General features: G+C 44.4%; 1 protein-coding gene across 1 annotated transcript in view; it reads right to left on the bottom strand.

Annotated features, from left to right (window-relative positions):
• The window catches only part of NRTN (neurturin), a 187661-nt gene extending 164694 nt beyond the window's left edge, over positions 1 to 22967 (bottom strand). Inside the window, exon 1 of the mRNA XM_078669132.1 lies at positions 21170 to 22967. The gene's annotated coding sequence lies outside the window, so the exon portion shown is untranslated. The remainder of the gene's footprint in view (positions 1 to 21169) is intronic.
• Between the last annotated feature and the right edge of the window lie 637 nt (positions 22968 to 23604).

Here is a 23604-nt window from a genome sequence, read left to right as displayed (position 1 = left end):
TTAGAAAATCCAGAAGGGGCGGGTCCACCCCTATTATTCCTAACAGGGTCCAAAGCTTCGCATGAGACACGCAATCAAACGCGGAGGACAAATCCACATATACCATGTACATTGTCCCTGGCTTTGCGTGGATGTATTTAGAGACTATCATGCTTAAGTTAAGGGCCTGTTCCACAGTTCCGAGTCCTTCCCTAAATCCAAATTGTAAGTCCGAAAGAATGTTTTTATCTTTTGCCCATTGCTGGAGTTTTTCTAGGACTACTCTGCCAACTACCTTGCCCAGAGAGTCTAACAGCGAGATAGGGCGATAACATTTCGCATCTTGGCGATCCCCTTTTTTAAAGATAGGAACCATGATAGAGCTTGACCATGACTCCAACAATCCCAATTTCGCCGCTGCAGTGCAAACTCGTGTGAGTATGGGGGCCCAGAGATCAGGGAGATGTTTGAATAAATCTACTGGGACCCCGTCGGGGCCGGGTGCCTTGCCACTCTTACTCATCTGCAGTGCCATTTCGAGGTCTTGTAGCTCAAAAACTATCGATATTGGGTATACTACCGGGGGAAGAATATGTTGGAATTCTTCTGTTAGAGATGTTAGTTCAAAAATTTTTGAAAAGTGATTTACCCAGGTTACCTCGTCGATAGCAACGTCAATCTGGGGAGTGTTGGAATCCGATAGCAGGGGAGACTTCACTATTCGCCAAAAGGACTGACTGTCTTTCATGAGTGCGCTTTTATGCAGATCGTCCCATAAAGACAGTTTCAGCTCTTTTTTCCTTGTCTTTCTGGCCTTGTTATACTCTCGCCTGAGGTGTTGTATCTCTAGCTGATCTCTACTCGATTTACCGAGCGCCTTTCTTAAGTTGGTTTGCGCCTTAGTGCAATCATGGTTGAACCAACCCGTAGTACTAGAGTTATTTTGTTTAGGTATTCTGGTCAACAGTGTTTTTGTTTGATCTAGTATTAACTTAAAATTTTTCAAAATTAAATTATCATCTGCTAGTGGATCTAAGCATGTAATTATATTGTTATAAGCAGTCTTTATTAGTGTGCTAGTCAACTTGTTAGAGTCCACTTTTTCAACCACCCCACACTTCCTGTGTCCATATCTGTGCATGGCTTTGAACGGCGTATGTCAGTACATTGGCACAGGTCCTTGCCCTATGCCCAACTGTTCTTGCCACAAAAGGCAGTTTGCAAAACAGCTCAATTCTGTTATCTCAACTTTCATGCAAATTCATCAAATGCTTCCAAATATGTTATTATATCAAAGCTTTTTCACCTTCAAATTTTAACTATGCCCCTGCGCTCAGCTCAACTTGACTCAGCAACAAAAAACAAAATGTGTATGTTTCTGATGGATTTTATGCATATTTGTCAGAAGGAGTCAACGGTATTAGCAAATTAGCACTTTATGTTAGACCCTGCTCCTTTAACCAAACCCACTTTAAAGAATCTACATGAAACTCAGCCATTCAGAAGTAAGTTAACTATTCTAGGGGTCTATCATTTTTTTTAGCAGGTTTGTGAAATTGTATCAAAGTTATTGGGAAATCAAAGACTTTTTAAACCCAGTCTCTTTAACTTTGGATTTCAAGGAAACTTTAAATCCTTCCACTGGACCTTTCTAGCTAACAGCCTGCAAATGTTCATGCAGATCCAATAAACAGCACCAAGCCATTAGAAAACTAATATGTTGCCCCTTCCCTTAAGTGTGCCCCTTTATGAATTTCTCTGAACTCATTATGTCAAAAGTAAGATACAATTGCCAAGTGTCAGTCCTGTTCAGTGCAGAACCATAAAGAAACTGCACCAAAGTTATTAGCAAATCAAAGATTTCTTATTACCCCTGCTTATAACTTTGCCTCACCTTGTCAGATCTACATGAAAGCTGGGATTCAAGTACTGGGTTCAACTTTCTAACAGCCTTCCAAATTTTATTCATATTCGTTAATAAATACCAAGAATTATGAGCACTCAGTCTAAACCCTTCTTGCCCTCTGCCTTTAAATTAGCTCCTGTTGATAGGATCTGCAAGTACTTGGCATACCAAAAGCAAACAAAAATATGCGGCATGATTGCTAAATTTCAAGTGAATTTGTCAAAACATGCCATGTTTTTTTCCAAAGAAATTTTTTTTTTGCCTCCACCTCACCAAATTGCCACCTTGCCTTAATGGAGCTTCATGAATTTACAAATAGAACAAAACTAAACATTTTAAATGTTGCCAAATGTCTTACAAATTCATCAAAATGTGCTAAAGTTATAGGCAAATCAAAACATTAATTTTTATTGTTAGCGATATCTCTAAATCTTAACTTTTTCAATGTCATTCCAAAACATGTTTCAAATGGTAATGTTTCAAACTCTACTGAATGGATTAATACCAAACCATATAAACCACGCTTTCTAAGAGAAGTTCCTATAGGAGCTAAAATAGGAAAACACGTCTTTTTGACCCCTCCCCCATTTACTATTTTTCACTGAACATAACTACTTAAAATTTGGAATGCCGGAGCTCAGATTCAAATTTGGTACAAATCCTTCCTTGTGGATCAAAGGTATCTGCGTATGCAAAAATACACATTTTTATAGTTAAAAGTGCAGCTGAACCTTAACTGCACAGTGTATTATCTATCTAACTATCTATCTATCTATCTGTCTGTCTATCGTACACACTAAGCACAAAGTGGCTGATTACGATGTTGGTCGGACGCTGCGGACTGGAATAGCCCGACCATAGGTTGTCGATTCCGACAGCAGAATCTGGATGCGACCACCCTTCAGGCAGTTGGAAACATCTTTTTTTCAACGGCAGCTTGTGCTGCGGGCAGAAAAGGCCCGCTGCACAAGCTGCCATTGATAAATGGATGTCTGTAAACATCCTTGGCACCGTGTGGCAGGCACCATGTGGAGCCTGCCACACAGTGCAGGGATGTTTAGGGGGCACCATAGGTGCCCCCCAGGCCCAATAGCGGAGGGCCAGGGGGGAAGGGGGCCCTGCTAATGGCCCCCAAAGTCACTTTCCAACAGCCTTTCCATGTTGGAAAGGCCGACATGGAAAGGCTGTGTGAAAGTGACTTCATAATCCCTAGCGGGCCGAGGCTAGCTCTGCCATCATTATGGGATTATAATGCCTGTCTGACGCTCCGACGGGCTCATTGGAAGCACAGCGGAACCCCCATACGGGTTTCCCTCCAACCGCTGTCATTGTAATACAGATGGCTTTCCGCCCGACATCATAATCGGGCCCAAAGTGTTAAAATAACTTGTTGAGTTACCTACAGTTATTGTGATAGCTCAAATCCCTTAAGCATAGTTACACTGCGGTAAAAGGCCTCACTCACAGTATCTGAGTAAAAGTCAAACACCGTCAGTTGTCTGAGAAATAAATTATTGCCGCCACACCTACATGAACAGTCGAAGCCCCTTCCTGTTAATAAAGCCAATAAACACATGGACTCTCCCACTGTGACAAGAGCATTAAAGGCTTTCCACATAGTAAAACCAAGAGTTCAAATCACCCTCTGCTCCACACATTGAAGTCCTTTGCCAGGAGTAAAACCTAGATTAGAGCCAATGACCACGCACAATTGCATCCCCCGCTAGACAGAAATATAGAGTTCTTCACCCACAGTACCCGAGTACTTAATTCTGACCCACATTTATACATACTGTTACATGTGAAGATCCCCACCCACAGATAAAGAGAGTGAAAATCCTCAGCCAAGTATAGCCAGGAGGTTCAGTCTATCTGCCACATCTACGCTGATAGTCAAACTACGCAACCCACAGTTACACAGAAAGTTACACTGCTCATACAAACCCCTCAATAGAAGAGCCCTTTACAGCTACATACAGATTTCAAGGCTCTTATCAGCAGAGAGTGAAGTCACTTTCCTAACCCAGTGTTGTGCAGCGAATAAGAGACCCTCACCTCAGGCCAGTGCTTAATTTGAGCCAGTGGTGTCCGGTGCTCAGCACCGGCACTTAATTGTCAACACCAGCACTTGTGACAGTCTGCCACAAGGTGGTGTTGTCTGGCTAATTTAGAGATGAGCACAACAACAGGTAATTATGAAATCAATGTACATTAACAATGACTATTATCTGTCACCCAAGCCATTCTCACAGCTTTGGGGGCCTGAAATAATCTGCAATGTCACAATTGTAGGAGTGTTATGGTTGGCAGTTGTGTTGTTACTATCATTGGCAGCATGGCAGAGGCAATGTGTGGTGCAAGCTGCAGTGGCTTCCTGATGAGGGCCCCGGCGTGTATTTTTTTTTTACAAATTAAGTACTGCCTCAGGCTACACATAAAAGGCAAAGTCACTTATTCATACATTAATAAACAAAAGGTGTGTGGAGGGTCAAGGGGAATATTTAACGACCTGTCTGCTAATTCCCCTACTACCAGAGTATACAACAAACAACAAAGCAGACCAGGTCAGACGATGATGTGTAACTATACCAGTGACTCAGAAACAAGTTGAATGTATACGTGCATCAGCGCTGCTGGTGGTTATTGGCAACAAAAAGCTAGAAAAAGTCCCATCAGACCACCCTTTATGGTGGAGTTTACGTCACGTGGGACTCGCTGATCATACCATACCACGTCTGGCCATATAGTGCTATTGTGGAGATGGATGTCAGTCATCTAGCCATAGTGTTTGCCATCTTGTGGACAGAATGATGTGCAGTGCTCAAGTGATAAAGGTGAAGTAAAATTGACTACCCTAGGCTCTAACAAATGTGCATACAGAAACCTGAGTGTCAAAAGTTAAAAACGCCTGGTAGGTAATCTACCCTGTGGCGCTGTGCAAGACGGTCGACATGTTTCAGCCTAAGGGACACTCTCCCGGCTTTCTTCAGGACCATTGGTGTAACACAGCTACTGCAACTTTAACCACAAGTGATGTATTGGGTAAAAGACAATAAATTTACGAATAAACTGATACATATCTACCAGTAATTCAAGCGTTATAGGCGTCCACTGGTGGGAGAAGATTGTCTTCTTCCTGTCAATAAACAAAAATAATTGTACAGCAGCACTGAACTTCAGATACACAGCCACCTGAATACAGAAAGACCGTATACAAGGAACACATCTGCATGAATACTTTATATTCTGCATACATATAAAGAAGCATAATAGCCTAATCACAACGAGGCATTTCCTCAAAGTGATACTCACCCAGCCTTGTGTGGGTGAAGACCTCACCTCACCCGGCAACCGCTCGGGAGTATGAGGCCCCGCTCTACGGTGTAGAAAAAGAACACAGTAAGTCCACAGCTTTACGGTGCCCACGCCAATCGCTCTACACACTAAACCTAACAAACGTGTGATAAGTACCCCTCTGCCAAACCAAAGTCCTCATAACCCATCTCTGAAGACATGTTAGAAAACGTATATATATATTCTACGAAAATGTCTCATATCGCGAGACTCAATGTAGACATAAGGAAGTGTCTATGACCATTCTCTTTATTGATGTATCAATTACCTTTCAATACAGTTAAATTGACATCTAACTACTACATCTCAAACGTCTGCTGTTAGTAGGAGAAGCTAGAACCGGCCCCCTAGGGACTAGAAAGGGCTACCCTGACGCGTAAGCTCTAAAATGTGCAATGGGATGTGGATCAAAAGAGTCCCCTTAGACTGCCCAACCACACATAGAGCCAGGACCATTAGAGTTCCTTATAACCTTGTATTCGTGGTACAGATTAACTGCTCTCATGTACCCAGAAGGGCAAATTAATCAGACGCTCACCTGTCCGTCGGTGCCCCGATGTGTGAGCCAAGCGGAAGAGGAGGTGTCGGTATGGCCGCTCCAAACCTTAAAATAACCTCCCCACGGTGGCGTGTACAAACGCGATCGGAGACACTACTCCGTCGCGCAAGCGCAGGCGGTAATGACGCGCCAGCAGAGGATTCCCCTAATTGTTCTCATTGCATTGTGCAGTGAAGAAAGAGACCGGTGTCCATCATCAGACACGAAGGGAAATAAAGCAGTCAACCCCCTTTGAGAGGACTGCCTTGTGTTGTTATTCAGTAGTAAACAGAACGCTCGAGCGCATGAACAGCGCGGGAGACACTGTTCCCTTGAGCATGCGCCCGGAGGTCCGTAGTGCACCCCGCCTACAGTCTACAATGCAGTATTGCAAATGCAAAGGCACAAAGCTGGCGTGTATCTCCAGGCAGGAGAGCCGCCACTGTGCCGAAGAACAGCTAGCCTCTTATTAAAGATCCGGCAGGCCAATTACTAAGTTCAGTGTGTGCTCGCATCGTAAAAATATCCACACTAGTTTGATTGAAAGTTCATTATCATCGTGTTGTGGATATAAATAAGCAGTCAGCATACTGTTTATCTAAAAAGCAGTCAGCATACTGTTTATCTGGAAGGAGCACATTCACATACTCATAGAAGAAAAAACCAGAATAAATCTGTGGCTTAAATTTTGAAATAAAAACCATCAATGGTCTGACAAGCATTTACGCTAGCAACAGTCACTAGATGCTAGAAAGTGACTTAGCTTCAAAAAAATGGGAGGGGGGGGGCCCATAATCGCAAGCAAAATGTCATGGGATTGAAAAATAAACGTCAATGAGGGAAGGGTATAAAAGAGGCTAAGTCGGCAGAAAAGGGGGACACACACAATTAAGTTAGGTGAGCTATAAAGGTGCAAATAACCAATGATTGCACCTATTTTCAATAGACCCGCAACTAACAAGTTGCTCTTAACACTAATAAACAAAAGGTGTGTGGAGGGTCAAGGGGAATATTTAACGACCTGTCTGCTAATTCCCCTACTACCAGAGTATACAACAAACAACAAAGCAGACCAGGTCAGACGATGATGTGTAACTATACCAGTGACTCAGAAACAAGTTGAATGTATACGTGCATCAGCGCTGCTGGTGGTTATTGGCAACAAAAAGCTAGAAAAAGTCCCATCAGACCACCCTTTATGGTGGAGTTTACGTCACGTGGGACTCGCTGATCATACCATACCACGTCTGGCCATATAGTGCTATTGTGGAGATGGATGTCAGTCATCTAGCCATAGTGTTTGCCATCTTGTGGACAGAATGATGTGCAGTGCTCAAGTGATAAAGGTGAAGTAAAATTGACTACCCTAGGCTCTAACAAATGTGCATACAGAAACCTGAGTGTCAAAAGTTAAAAACGCCTGGTAGGTAATCTACCCTGTGGCGCTGTGCAAGACGGTCGACATGTTTCAGCCTAAGGGACACTCTCCCGGCTTTCTTCAGGACCATTGGTGTAACACAGCTACTGCAACTTTAACCACAAGTGATGTATTGGGTAAAAGACAATAAATTTACGAATAAACTGATACATATCTACCAGTAATTCAAGCGTTATAGGCGTCCACTGGTGGGAGAAGATTGTCTTCTTCCTGTCAATAAACAAAAATAATTGTACAGCAGCACTGAACTTCAGATACACAGCCACCTGAATACAGAAAGACCGTATACAAGGAACACATCTGCATGAATACTTTATATTCTGCATACATATAAAGAAGCATAATAGCCTAATCACAACGAGGCATTTCCTCAAAGTGATACTCACCCAGCCACACAAGGCTGCTGTACAATTATTTTTGTTTATTGACAGGAAGAAGACAATCTTCTCCCACCAGTGGACGCCTATAACGCTTGAATTACTGGTAGATATGTATCAGTTTATTGTCTTTTACCCAATACATCACTTGTGGTTAAAGTTGCAGTAGCTGTGTTACACCAATGGTCCTGAAGAAAGCCGGGAGAGTGTCCCTTAGGCTGAAACATGTCGACCGTCTTGCACAGCGCCACAGGGTAGATTACCTACCAGGCGTTTTTAACTTTTGACACTCAGGTTTCTGTATGCACATTTGTTAGAGCCTAGGGTAGTCAATTTTACTTCACCTTTATCACTTGAGCACTGCACATCATTCTGTCCACAAGATGGCAAACACTATGGCTAGATGACTGACATCCATCTCCACAATAGCACTATATGGCCAGACGTGGTATGGTATGATCAGCGAGTCCCACGTGACGTAAACTCCACCATAAAGGGTGGTCTGATGGGACTTTTTCTAGCTTTTTGTTGCCAATAACCACCAGCAGCGCTGATGCACGTATACATTCAACTTGTTTCTGAGTCACTGGTATAGTTACACATCATCGTCTGACCTGGTCTGCTTTGTTGTTTGTTGTATACTCTGGTAGTAGGGGAATTAGCAGACAGGTCGTTAAATATTCCCCTTGACCCTCCACACACCTTTTGTTTATTAGTGTTAAGAGCAACTTGTTAGTTGCGGGTCTATTGAAAATAGGTGCAATCATTGGTTATTTGCACCTTTATAGCTCACCTAACTTAATTGTGTGTGTCCCCCTTTTCTGCCGACTTAGCCTCTTTTATACCCTTCCCTCATTGACGTTTATTTTTCAATCCCATGACATTTTGCTTGCGATTATGGGCCCCCCCCCTCCCATTTTTTTGAAGCTAAGTCACTTTCTAGCATCTAGTGACTGTTGCTAGCGTAAATGCTTGTCAGACCATTGATGGTTTTTATTTCAAAATTTAAGCCACAGATTTATTCTGGTTTTTTCTTCTATGAGTATGTGAATGTGCTCCTTCCAGATAAACAGTATGCTGACTGCTTTTTAGATAAACAGTATGCTGACTGCTTATTTATATCCACAACACGATGATAATGAACTTTCAATCAAACTAGTGTGGATATTTTTACGATGCGAGCACACACTGAACTTAGTAATTGGCCTGCCGGATCTTTAATAAGAGGCTAGCTGTTCTTCGGCACAGTGGCGGCTCTCCTGCCTGGAGATACACGCCAGCTTTGTGCCTTTGCATTTGCAATACTGCATTGTAGACTGTAGGCGGGGTGCACTACGGACCTCCGGGCGCATGCTCAAGGGAACAGTGTCTCCCGCGCTGTTCATGCGCTCGAGCGTTCTGTTTACTACTGAATAACAACACAAGGCAGTCCTCTCAAAGGGGGTTGACTGCTTTATTTCCCTTCGTGTCTGATGATGGACACCGGTCTCTTTCTTCACTGCACAATGCAATGAGAACAATTAGGGGAATCCTCTGCTGGCGCGTCATTACCGCCTGCGCTTGCGCGACGGAGTAGTGTCTCCGATCGCGTTTGTACACGCCACCGTGGGGAGGTTATTTTAAGGTTTGGAGCGGCCATACCGACACCTCCTCTTCCGCTTGGCTCACACATCGGGGCACCGACGGACAGGTGAGCGTCTGATTAATTTGCCCTTCTGGGTACATGAGAGCAGTTAATCTGTACCACGAATACAAGGTTATAAGGAACTCTAATGGTCCTGGCTCTATGTGTGGTTGGGCAGTCTAAGGGGACTCTTTTGATCCACATCCCATTGCACATTTTAGAGCTTACGCGTCAGGGTAGCCCTTTCTAGTCCCTAGGGGGCCGGTTCTAGCTTCTCCTACTAACAGCAGACGTTTGAGATGTAGTAGTTAGATGTCAATTTAACTGTATTGAAAGGTAATTGATACATCAATAAAGAGAATGGTCATAGACACTTCCTTATGTCTACATTGAGTCTCGCGATATGAGACATTTTCGTAGAATATATATATACGTTTTCTAACATGTCTTCAGAGATGGGTTATGAGGACTTTGGTTTGGCAGAGGGGTACTTATCACACGTTTGTTAGGTTTAGTGTGTAGAGCGATTGGCGTGGGCACCGTAAAGCTGTGGACTTACTGTGTTCTTTTTCTACACCGTAGAGCGGGGCCTCATACTCCCGAGCGGTTGCCGGGTGAGGTGAGGTCTTCACCCACACAAGGCTGGGTGAGTATCACTTTGAGGAAATGCCTCGTTGTGATTAGGCTATTATGCTTCTTTATATGTATGCAGAATATAAAGTATTCATGCAGATGTGTTCCTTGTATACGGTCTTTCTGTATTCAGGTGGCTGTGTATCTGAAGTTCAGTGCTGCTGTACAATTATTTTTGTTTATTGACAGGAAGAAGACAATCTTCTCCCACCAGTGGACGCCTATAACGCTTGAATTACTGGTAGATATGTATCAGTTTATTCGTAAATTTATTGTCTTTTACCCAATACATCACTTGTGGTTAAAGTTGCAGTAGCTGTGTTACACCAATGGTCCTGAAGAAAGCCGGGAGAGTGTCCCTTAGGCTGAAACATGTCGACCGTCTTGCACAGCGCCACAGGGTAGATTACCTACCAGGCGTTTTTAACTTTTGACACTCAGGTTTCTGTATGCACATTTGTTAGAGCCTAGGGTAGTCAATTTTACTTCACCTTTATCACTTGAGCACTGCACATCATTCTGTCCACAAGATGGCAAACACTATGGCTAGATGACTGACATCCATCTCCACAATAGCACTATATGGCCAGACGTGGTATGGTATGATCAGCGAGTCCCACGTGACGTAAACTCCACCATAAAGGGTGGTCTGATGGGACTTTTTCTAGCTTTTTGTTGCCAATAACCACCAGCAGCGCTGATGCACGTATACATTCAACTTGTTTCTGAGTCACTGGTATAGTTACACATCATCGTCTGACCTGGTCTGCTTTGTTGTTTGTTGTATACTTATTCATACATGCCAACAATTTGGAACATGTAATGAGAGATTTTGAAAACAAATCAGGGATATGTATTTCTTCATTGATTTCTATTGAAGCATAGGTAATTTCAGGTGGGCGACAGGTAAAATAAAGCCATTTTTAACTTCAAAAGTTAAGAGACCCTCGTATGAATTGGGTTAATTGACAGGTATGCTTATTAGAAGTTACACAACAGCGCTTAGAGACCGTTGGTGATAATGCGCTATATAAATACAAATTACAAATTAAAAATTACAAAGGGTTCAAGTTCTCACCCGAGGTTACACAAGGTCAATGCCCCTCATCCAGAGTTACAAGGACAATTAAAATAACTCACCCACAGATGCAATACACTTAAAAATCTGGAATGTTGGAGCAGAGAGCCTATACCTGCTGTTATTAGCCCTAAGCCACTCCACGGTCTTCACCCGTGCTCTTAACATTCCTGTGTTCTAAACAGAGATAAAAACTATTGCCCACAGTTACACGGACCTATACATGTCACACTAGGAGTCACGCAGAGTTTACGTCCCTCACATACAGTTACATTGAAAATTTAAATCCCTTATCTACACTTTCACAGAGAAATGATGTCCCTCACCAACAGTTACTCAAAGGGCTAAATTCCTCCCGGTTATTACACAGATTTGAAGACATAGGGCCCGATTCAAAAAAGTAAACGTGGACCTCAAGTCTAAGTTTAGACCTAAATTCTAACTTTAGACCTGAAATCTAACTTTAGACCTCATGTCTAACTTTAGACCTGAAGTCTACGTTGAGACCTGAAGTCTTAAAGCTTAGACCTAAAGTCTAACTTTAGACCTGATATCTAACTTTAGACTGATATCTAACTTTAGAACTGAAATCTAACTTTAGACCTGATATCTAACTTTAGACCTGATATTCAACTTTAGACCTAAAGTCTAACTTTAGACCTGATATCTAACTTTAGACCTGATATCTAACTTTAGACCTGATATTCAACTTTAGACCTAAAGTCTAACTTTAGACCTGATATCTAACTTTAGACCTGAGATCTAACTTTAGAACTGAAATCTAACTTTAGACCTGATATCTAACTTTAGACCTGATATCTAACTTTAGACCTGATATTCAACTTTAGACCTAAAGTCTAACTTTAGACCTGATATCTAACTTTAGACCTGATATCTAACTTTGGAACTGAAATCTAACTTTAGACCTGAAGACTAATTTTAAACCTGAAGACTAATTTTAGACCTAAAGACTAAGTTTAGATTTCAGGTCTAAAGTGTGTCTTCAGTTCTAAAATTAGACTTCAAGTCTAATCTTGACTTCAGGTCTACGTGTACCTTTGTTAATCGAGCCCATTATGCCTTCGCCCACAGACACACAGAGTGTGGAAAGCCCCCAACACATTCAGTTAAAGTCTCACACAAACGACTAACCTTATGATTCAAACCCCTCTCCTGGAGTTACTCAGAGGTGGAGTGTCACATCCACATTTACACAGAGTTATGTTGTTTCCTATAGTAATAGAGTATTAAGATTCCTTGCCTGCATTACCTGAAAGTTAAAAGCCTGCTGTCCGTAGTTACAACAAGACTCAAAGCCTATCGCCAAAAGTGACAGAGAGGGTTAAAATCTTTTCCCACAACTACACCGAGTTTACGGCCTTCTATCACAGTTACACATCAGCAATCAGACAAAGGCAAACCACCCAGCCACAGCAACACCAAGGATTAAATATGTTCACCTCTGCCTACCGTGAGTTGACGACATTCACCCACAGCCACATTAAGGGCATGCACTACAGGTCCGCAGATAAACTAAGCGCTAGAGTTCTTCATACAGATTTACATTAAAAACCTCCAGATCAGTTCTAAATTAAAATTAATTCCTCTAACACATAAATAGAGAGTAAAAGGGGCCTCATCCATAGTTACACCGAGAGTTATTTGCTCATTACTAAGAGTTACACTTAGAGTGGCAAACTCTCTTCCATAGTTACACCAAGAGCTATTGCCCCTCTCTAAGAGTTACACTAAGAGTAGAAAACCCCTCTTTTGTAGTTACACCAAGAGCTATTGCCCGTCTCTAAGAGTTACACTAATAGTGAAAATCGCTCTTCCATAGTTAATGTAAGAGCTATTGCCCCCTTCAAGAATTACACTACGAGTGAAAATCCCTCCTCCGTAGTTACAACAAGAGTTATTGCCCCGCTCTAAGAATTACACTAAGAGTGAAAATACCTATTCCATAGTTACACCAAAAGCTATTACCCGTCTCTAAGAGGCAAATAACCCCCAGAACAAAACTTTTTTTATCAGACCTTGAGGTGTTCAATCTCAATCTTTGTAACTCAGGGGCTACCCACATCGCAGGCCATTTATTGGACCCCATTATTTCGACCCTTTCGTTTGATTGCACTTCATTGGCGCGTCCACTACATTGGTCTGATCACTATGCGGTACATTTTATGTTACCTCCCGGTTCTTTCTCGGTCCATGCTCATGTGGAGGAAATCAAATCGTCCTACCGCTGGGATAGGCTTGATATGGTTGCTTTCAACCTGCGTCTGACGGAGTCGATTCCGGCTTCTGTCAGTACAGATCAGGATCTAAACATTCCCATTTCCCGTTGGCTGACGGACGCTGTGACTGATCTTGCTCCCTGTGCGAGTAGCAAGCATAGATCTCTACGTCCTCCTGCACCTTGGTTTTCCGACGAGTTGAAAATCCAACGTGCTAAATGCAAAGCCTTGGAGAGGAAGTGGAGGAATTCATATTCTGCCGTTTGCAAAGTCACCTATAAAGATGAGTTAAAAATCTATCATGCAAACTGCAAACGTGCTAAGGCCACCTATATCGCCACTACTATTACGCAAACGCAAAACTGTCCTCGGACCCTCTTTGCCACGGTAAAGAAACTTACTGGAGCAGATACTATTCCTTCCTTGCCGGCTCTGAATGGTACACAGTGCAATGCCATTGCGGATTTTTTCGTATCTAAGGTTGAGGGAATCCATCAATCTCTGGCCTCCTCTTTACGGCCAACTGAGTCACCTCAACCTGATTCTTCCCGCAGTGTCTTTTTCTCTCCCACTGTATTTATTGACAACTGGTTACCATTTGATGATGCCTCCTTCCTGTCCTGTTTACATAGTATCAGGTCTGGCTCCCCTCGGGACCCAGTTCCTATGAAGATACTAAAACAACTAGACCTTGAACCACGGAGATTCCTAATGAGGCTATTAAATATCTCTCTTATTGAATCTCAAGTGGCACAGGACTGGAAACACGCCATGGTGGTTCCTCTGCTTAAAAAATCTGGTGCCGACATCACAAACCTTGCCAACTTTAGGCCTATATCCCTGCTGCCAGCATGCTCCAAAATATTGGAACGTCATGTTAACACTCAGCTCAATGAGTTTGTTGAAAACGTGGGATATCTCCATCCATCCCAATCAGGCTTTCGCGCTAATTACTCAACTGAATCCGCACTCCTCGGGGTGACCGAGCGACTCCGACACGGTATCGATCGCGGTGAGACCTTCGCGCTTATTCTTCTTGACTTAAGCGCGGCGTTCGATACCGTGTCTCATTCCATCCTTTTGGAGTCCCTCCGCTCCCTTGGTGTTAATGGATCTGCGCTTGCCTGGGTGGCCTCATTTTTGAATGAGCGCACCTTTCAGGTTTTCTCAAACAAGGCTGAATCTGTGATTTATTCTTCAACCTACGGCGTCCCTCAAGGGTCTATATTAAGCCCATTGTTGTTTAATATTTACATCCGACCTCTTGCTTCCATCGTAGAGGATGCCGGTCTGTCCATATACTCATATGCTGACGACACGCAGATTGTGTTTTCTCTCTCTGGCAGCAGGGTTCAGGAAGCTTCCGCCCTTAAAGTTGGCCTATCTCGCGTCGCAGCTTGGATGCAAGACCATCTGCTGAAGCTAAACGGCGAGAAAACGGAGGTTATTATATTAGGCAAGCACAAAGATCTATGGGGCTCTAGCCATTGGCCATGTGATATGGGTCCTCTGCCTACCCCCGTGCCTGTCGCTCGTAACCTCGGAATTTTACTTGACGACAAACTCTCGATGAGGCAGCAGGTGACTAAGGTCGCTGCAGTCTGTTTTAACACCTTACGATGGCTGCAGAAGATCTTATGGATGCTGCCCGAATCCACCCGAAGAACAGTCGTACAGGCTCTTGTGATGTCACGGATCGACTATGGCAATGTGCTTTATCTTGGAGCGGATAAAGCAACAATCCACAAACTACAAGTGGTACAGAATTCAGCTGCTCGCCTCTTGCGTAATGTTCCACGGAGAACGTCCGCAACGCAAGCCTTACGTGATCTACACTGGCTGAGAATCTCTGAACGTGTGACCTTCAAAACACTGTGTTTTCTGTTTAAGATCCGTCAGGGTTCTGCTCCTACATATCTGCATAATCTCGCTCAGCCTTATTTACCTGGCCGTTCCTTAAGGTCTTCAAATAATGGCGATTTCCTGATCCCCAGAATTCGACTGGCAAAAATGGGAGGCCGTTCTTTTGCATATCTTGGACCAAAGATGTGGAATGCCCTCTCATTGGCATTAAAAACAGAAACTAATCTTCTGGCCTTCCGAAAAAAGTTGAAGACTTTTTTGTTTTAACTTTTTTCATCCTTTGTGATTCCTTTTAGTGTTACCTGATTTCTCTCTCCAGTCTGTCCCTGGCGCCGGGAAACCCATTGCGGGTAGCTGTGCGCAATATAAATTCAATAAAAAAAATAAAAAAAAAATAAGAGTTATACTAAGATTGAAAACGCCGCTTCCGTAAATACACCAAGAGCTATTGCCCGTCTCTAAGAGATACACTGAGTGAAAACTACTCTTCCGTAGTTAACCCAAGAGCTATTGCCCCCTAAGAATTACACTACGAGTGAAAACCCCTCTTCGGTAGTTACACCAAGCGCTATTGCCCCTCTCTAAGAGTTACACTAATAGTGAAAACTGCTCTTACATAATTACACCAAGAGCTATTGCTCCGCTCTAAGAATTACACTGAGAGTAGGAACCCCTCTTCCATAGTTACACCAAGAGCTATTTCCGTTCTCCAAGAATTGCACTAAGAGTAAAAATCCATCTTCCGTAATTACACCAGGAGCTATTGCTGCTCACTAAGAGTTACACTAAGAGTGAAAAACACTCTTCTGTAGTGACACCAAGAGCTATTGCCCCTCGCTAAGAATTGCACTAAGAGTAAAAACCCCTATTTTATAATTACACCAAGAGCAATTGCCCCTCTTTAAGAGTTACACTAAGAGTGAAAATCTCAATTTCGCAGTTACTCAAGAGCCATTGCCCATCTCTAAGAATTACGCTAAGGGTAAAAGCCCCTCTTCTGTAATTACACCAAGAGCTACTGCCTCTCTCTAAGAATTACACTAGGAGTAAAAACCCCTCTTCCGAATTACACCAAGAGCTATTGCCCCTCTATAAGAGATACACTAAGAGTGAAAATTACTCTTTCTTAATTACACCAAGAGCTATTGTTGTTCTCCAAGAATTACAATAAGAGAGACAACACCTCTTTTGTAATTACACCAAGAGCTTTTGCTTCCTCTCAGAGTTACACTAGGAGTGAAAATCTCTTTTCCATAACTACACCAAGAGCAATTTCCCCTCTCTGAGATTTACATTAGGAGTAAAAACCCTTCTTACGAATTACACCAAATGCTATTACCCGCCTCTAAGAGTTACACCATGAGTGAAAACCCCTCTTCCGTAGTTACACCAAGAACTATTGCCCCTCTCTAAGATTTACACTAAGGGTAAAAACCTCTCTTCCGTAGTTACCCCAAGAGCTATTGCCCCTCTCTAAGAGTTACACTAAGGAAAAACCCCTCTTTCTTAATTACACAAGAGCTATTGCCATTCTCCAAGAATTACACTAAGAGAGAAAACCCCTGTTTTGTAATTACACCAAGAGCTATTGCCCCTCTTTAACAGTTACACTAAGGGTAAAAACCTCTCTTCCGTAGTTACACCAAGAGCTATTGCCCCTCCCTAAGAGTTACACAAATAGTGAAAATCGCTCTTCCATTGTTAATCTAAGAGCTATTGCCCCCTCCAAGAATTACGCTTTGAGTGAAAACCCCTCCACCGTAGTTACAACATGTTATTTCCCCGCTCTAATAATTACACTTTGAGTGAAAACCCCTCCTCTGTGGTTACAACACGTTATTGCCCCGCTCTAAGAATTATACTTTGAGTGGAAACCCCTACTCCGTAGTTACAACACGTTATTGCCCCGCTCTAAGAATTACACTAAGAGTGAAAACCCCTCTTGCGTAGTTACACCGAGAGTTATTTGCCCCTCACTGAGTTACAATGAAATTGAAATTTGATAACCCAAACTAACACATACATTATTCGTGTCAACTTCAATGACGTGTTAACTTTTGCTGTCTACAGTTCAACGAAGTTAAGATTTCTCAGTTACATAGAGCTACTGAGAATGTAGCCCATGTATGTTCTGACAGCAAGTGAGTGCCTATTTCCACTACTACTCAGTGTTCAAGCCTCATATGTACAGCTACAGTTCACGTGGAAACCTCTCACACACAGAGATCAGCACAACGTTTTGTACACAGTTACACAGTGTTCACTTCTCATATCTAAGGTGTACAGGTAAAACCCCACAAACACACTTACATGGATAAAGTTCTCATACACGAACAATATCTAGGGGGTGTCAGAGCCCCGCAACCAGATATCCAGGACGCACCTTCCAGCCCGGGTTCTTTCAAGGAAAGGTTGTGGTTTAATCTCTGCCCGGCGATGTTAGATCATCGTCCTTTATGATGAAGTAACACCGCATCGAGGATGGTTTTGATTTCAAGACACCACGAAAGCCAGAACTGCTGGGGGACACCCCACTATACAAGGGGGGGGGGGGGGCGCAGTAATTTCCCTGGCTGGGATTTGGAACAGCCCCTGTACCACGAGCCTCCCACTTGAAGTTCCTCAGCTCAGGCCTGAGAGTGGAGTCGGTGCTCATCACAGGTAATAACAGGGCTGGGATAGCACGTGCGCTCGAACGTGGAGGTCAGGGGTCACACCCTTGAATTTTACGGAAGTGAATGTAATTGGAAAGGCGGTGTTAATTGTTCATCAACCAACAAGACAAGGTGCATTTTTTCTGGAAAACTTCATTGTGTGATTTCTTAGAAACAGAAAAATATAAGTGTTGGTAATTTTGTATGTCATTGAGTAAGTAAGTAAGTAATATTGTTTGGTTAATTAAAACTTTTATAATTTCCATATATAAAATTGTGCGTGATTTCGAGTGTTTGGAAGTTTCAGAATGCCCACCACCCCCAAAAAACATGCCTTTGATGCCTCTTGGGGTCACCAAGGACCACAGGATTTATGCGATTGTGCAGCCGTAACAATTTTCACATAATTATAGATTTGCCGCATTTGCCACATACTCCATCATCTGCCACACAATCTGCTGATTTGAACAAAACAATAGTTTCTAGCTCAAGTGGCTTAATATGCAGTGACAGGTGTTGCTGTGCAATGGAAGGCCCTTTCCAAAGCTGGACTGGGCACCTTTCTGTTGCTTAAAGCTATATTGTATAGCGCACTACCCACCCGCAAGGGTCTCAAGGCGCTTGTACGAATACCGCTGTGGAACCCATCCTGGCTTTCCCTGTGAGGTGTCCACTCCTGGGCACCCCCAAGGTGGAGGCCAGGCATCCTTAGCGTTGTGGGGGCCGTTGTGGAGATTAAGCAAGCTATTGCCCAGAGTTGCAGAGTGGGACTCCATGATTGGAATAGGCACCAAGGATATTATCAGGTCCATGGAATTTTGAGCCCAAGACCCACCAAGGCGGGGAATTGAACCCTTGTCCCGGGCCAGCCCTCTGCATCAGGGTCTGCCGCTCTAACCATTGAGCCACACTTCTCCACAACAGTTGGGAATTAAACTGTTACTAAAGAGGTTCAACCAATGCCCATACAGTGTTACCAAGTTTAAAAATGAAATAACGAAGGAATACTATTACAAAATGTGCTGCATTTTCCCACATAGTTTGGCTTTTCTTGCTGCATAATCTACCTAACCCTGCCGCATAATTTGGCCCTCTGCTGCCACATAATTCCAGTGGCTCTGTGTATACCCCACAATAAGAAAATCAGGTAAATAAGCATGCTTTCCCGGTAACCTTAGGTTTGCAGAAATCCTGTGTCTCTGAACAAAGACTGACCCTGCCTCAGCCCTTCTGTGCCTTCGCCGTGGCTACCCACTACCCAGGCATTTCCCCAGTGGGGTGCAGGCTAGGGAGTTGCTTTTAGGATTGAGTAGGCTGTGTGGCCACTCTCTAGTCAGGCCCTCTTGCGGTGTGGGGTTGTTTAGAACATTTTTATGAAGGCTTATATGGGTTTGTAACCCAGCCCTGACTTTCAGTCAGACGTTCTCCCTCGCCTATTAGGCCAGTCCCCCTATAAACACTGACGTATAATAAAACGCCCCGAAACCACCAATAAATGCATGCATTTCTAGAACCATGAAATAACTACATATATTATAGATTGAGAAAAAGAATCCTGTTCAATTGACCAAAAAAGGCAACCGCGCTGGTGACCCTTTTCGGAGCAGAGAGAAATGCGAAATCACGTAACCTTCCCCGTGGTAAACAAACACATTCCCCAACAAGTACAGCGCTTATTCTGAACCGCTCGCCCCGAGGCGCTGCGCGAGCCACGCCCCCTTACGAAACGCCCGCCAGAACAGCCCTGTTTTCACGATTCCGCTTCTAATACAGGGGAGAGCGCGGAGAGCCCGGGCAGGCGACGGCCCTGTGTCCATGGGCACAGCGCGTGCCCACTGGCACTCGGGTGGGTGGGTGCTGGGGTAAACGCCAAATTACACAACCCTCTTTCCACCCACGGTGTACGAAAGTACTAGTTTAAAAATAATTAAACACCTGGTTTCTGTGTGTAACATATCCTAGCTAAAGAGTTTGCTTTTTTCAGCAATTACACTTAATGATGTTAATAATAATTCTTTGATTAACACTAATATGAAAAGTATATGTTGACATTATTAATTATTACCATACAATGAATAGTGCTACCAAGTCACTTCCAAGCGCCCGGAAATAATGGAGAGAGTCCGGCACGGCCGCTGTAAATATACGATTCTGCGGCTGAAGCGTTTTCAACATAATTTGGAATTTAGTACCACGCATGCCGCATATACACCCTCTGCCGCATAATTTTCCAGATTGCACTAAAAAGAAATTTGTCTCGGATGGATTAAAAATTACCAAAAAGTGCCGTGTTTGGTGAGGCAGAGTGGCACACTCTTTCCAAAGGGAATACTGGTTGCCTCAGGTGCCAAGGAGCTTGTACGAAGGTAGTAAACTGGTACTAAAAGGTAAAACTTTCGCCCAGTTGGTATTAATGTGTGCTTGGGTGACACATTAGTGAAAACGCACTGTCACAAATAGCGCGGTGCCGCATTATCTTGCACAATTACGCTTTCATTAGGGGAAAAACAGAGAAATTGAATTTGGTGGTCTGTTTTTAATCAAAATCGAGCAAAGTTTGATAAAGCGAGATTCGCCCAAGGGCAGGACAGTCCGTGCTGTTCACACATACACGGATTTTCCACTGAAACGCACGCTGTGCCCTAAAAATGTAAGAAAATGTATAAACCGTGATACGCTATCAGGGGGGTTAGTGGTTACGTGAAAAAGACACCATTATTTACAGATATCATTTGGGCTTTTCTGGAGGAAAAGAGCCCTTAAACTCTGGAGGCTGCAAACTAGAGGAAAAGAGCGTCCGTTGGGCGCTTGGCCCCTATGAGGCGCTGAGAACCTCTAGGCGCTTTCCACGTTAGAAATAGGAAGCCACAGAGAGCAATGCCCGAAGGGGCAAACCATTCCAGGTCTGCCCTCAGAGCCATGCGACTTGGATTCTTCTAATCCCGGCTACGTCACTGACCACACTGTGTGAGCTTCTGTAAAACCAACTATCTCCCTGCACCTCGCTTCTTTTGTCTGGCGCGCCGTGGAAGCAAAAGAAGTGCAGCACGTCTTGTAAATATGCCCATTATGACAATTACTGGATTTATAAATCCTGAGTTTGTAAGAAGACGAGTTTATCAGATATAAATTCAAGCGGTAGCTTTGAAATGACAAGGTTTCTAGATAAAGAATGAAACATAACACAACGAATAAACATATATTTGAGTTTGGCCAAGTGGCCGACAATGTAACTTGAAGATTACGTTTCTAATCTTGGCTTCTCCAGTTGAACACAATGTGTGATCCTCAGCATCCTTTCGCTGCAAAAATATCCAAGAGACGGTCTGGGTACCAGTTCAAGGCGCTACATCTACAAACAGTACATTTCCTGAAATACGATAAAACCCGAAGATTCGAAAAAGTGCCTAGAGAAGCCCCCCACGCATCAGGCTTCAATGAATCAATAATCAATCAAATAAAGTACTATATAGAAGCGACACACCCACCTTTAGGCCGGGAGTCGTCTTCTGCGTGGGTCCAGGTGCGGGAAGCAGCGGGGGCGCTCGTGCGTCAGCAGACAGGGGTGCCTCGGCTGGCCCATGCCACCCATTGGGTGGGCACAGGACCCCGCTCCTCGGGGGTGGCGCGCGGATCAGCCCTTCAGCTCAGAGCCTCTGCCCCCCTGCAGCGGGTCCTCCTCAGCGCTGGCCCCCATGCTCGCCAGGTGCCCCACACCCGGCCTCCGGGCACTGCATGCAGCCAGCATGGGAGGGACCCCGCGGATCACAGCCCCCTCGGGGGACCCCCGTGCTAGCACCTCCCAGGGCAGCTCCGATGCTCACATTAACCTGTGCTCCTTTGGGGGATCGCGTGCCACCTGTTTGGTCTGTTCTTTGCACCCACACGTGTTCTTGGTGGCTCGTGCGTCCAATTGTTTTTAGATCCAAACGCCTACTTAAGGTGGAAAATCCAAATATTGCTCTTTTGGGTTCAAGCGCCCAGATTTCTTGGTCTGGATAGCGCCTCTCCCATCCTCTGATAGCACATCAACACCTCGCCTGATCTAGAACCCCCCAGGTGCAGAGTTCTGGAAATGATCAGCCTGACTGATTAACGCTCCAAATCAGAATTCTGGTGCAGCAAAGGCTCTGATATCACATTCCAGACTTTATTGAGAGTTCTACTGTTGAATTCCCAGTTCCACAGAAACGTTCTAGAATCATTACCTAACTCTAGAGTGAGATACAATCTAGGCTCTCCTGCATAGTTCCATAGCAAGAATGTTCCTAAGGAATTATCGAAACCAAGGTTCTAATGTCGAATTCCCGTCGTTCCTGCAAGGTTCTTATTTCGAATTCTGAGCTTTCTTCAAGGTTCCAAATCAGAATGCTGACTTGTTAATAGTCTTCAGTATAATTAAGGAATGCTTCTGGACGCCAAGGTTCTAATGCGGAATCCCTCTCATTGTTTCAACGTTCTAATATCGAATCCAGAGCTCTCTGTGGGGTTCCAATACAGAACGTTAACACGGACCAATGAGCTTCAATGTTCCTAATAGCGCTTCCGGAATCCAAGGTTCTAATGCGGAATTCCTCTCACTGCTTCAATGAATCCAGAGCTTTGCAAGGGTCCTGTGCAGAATGCCAACCAGGACAATGTTCTTCATTTTGGAAATCGAGGTCTAATGACCACTGACCAGTTCCCATCCCTGTTGCAGGGTTCTAATATAGAATTCCAAGTTCTCTGGCTGGTTCCAATGACCTCACACTTATATTGGCAATGGTCTACTGCGTTCTTGAGGGGTCCTTCTGGAAGCAGGTTCTAGAGCCGAATTCCCTTTAGTGCTGCAATGCTAACACTGACAGGGGTTCCATCGATCTTAAGGGATCCCTCTGCACGTCGATCGCCTGGCCAAGGTTCTAAACTCACTCGATTGCGGAGGATGAGGCAGGGGGTGTGATCCTGCGTGGACGCACCTGGAACCCCCTCTGGCGGACAGACCTCTAGGGCTTCCCTGCTCCTAATGAAGGTGCAGGGGTTTCAGGGCGCCCTGGATATAGAGGGGAGTCCCTGACAGCTCCCCTGCTGCGTCCTGCCTCAGCACAGCCAGATCCCTGCCCAGCACTCTCCAGCAGTCCTGCCAGGGTCCTCCTCTCTGCCCAGACCGCAGCAGCTTCCCTGGAAGAGGTGCCCGGCACTTTCTCCGGCCTGTTTTCTCCTGGAGGGAGGGGCGGGCGCAGGAGATCGTGTGAAAGATTTCTGCTGCCGGATAATTGCTCCCGAGGAGTGTCCCCTCTGCCTCTTCTCTGCCCTGACTCTCCTGGGCGAGGCTCCTCCCCGTCCATCCGGGGCTCGGATTACCGGGGCAGGCGCTGTCTGTCTAATGCGGCTCAGACAGGGCACTTTTCTCACCGTGCACGCGGCGGCCAGGTGAAAGGCGGAGCAGGAAGACGCTGCGGCCAGGTGAAAGGCGGAGCGGGAAGGAAGGGCTGCCTGGGACGTGCAGTTACATAACGCACCCACCACTCAGATAAAGACTCTTTCACACATCTATGAAACCCTGAGCACGAGACTGTGAGCTGTGGTATTATTGAACTCATTTGTCGACCCCCGAAGGATGAGAGGCGAAGCCATTCTTGACCTAACTCGAAATTCAGACGCGCAACGCTCATTCGCGGTCACTGTAACCCTCTGAGCTGCACTCCCTATCAAAGAAATACAGGACGAATGGTAATTAGAAGTATCAGTTAGAAGGCGTGTTAGATTTTCAACATTTATGCAACAGAAATGACGCATTGAATTGCCTGTTTGGAGGTTTCAATAAGAGCTGGTACAAGTAGCAGAACTCAAACCAATCGTATTTAGTTTATAGACATTCCAAGGATGACTGAACATGCCGAACTTCAATCCAGGATTTAAAGCCTCGAATTAGGCCCCCCCC

This window comes from Lissotriton helveticus, chromosome 12 (assembly GCF_964261635.1).
Source record: "Lissotriton helveticus chromosome 12, aLisHel1.1, whole genome shotgun sequence".
Taxonomy (NCBI): Eukaryota; Metazoa; Chordata; class Amphibia; order Caudata; family Salamandridae; genus Lissotriton; species Lissotriton helveticus.
This window is presented reverse-complemented; position numbering and strand designations above follow the sequence as displayed.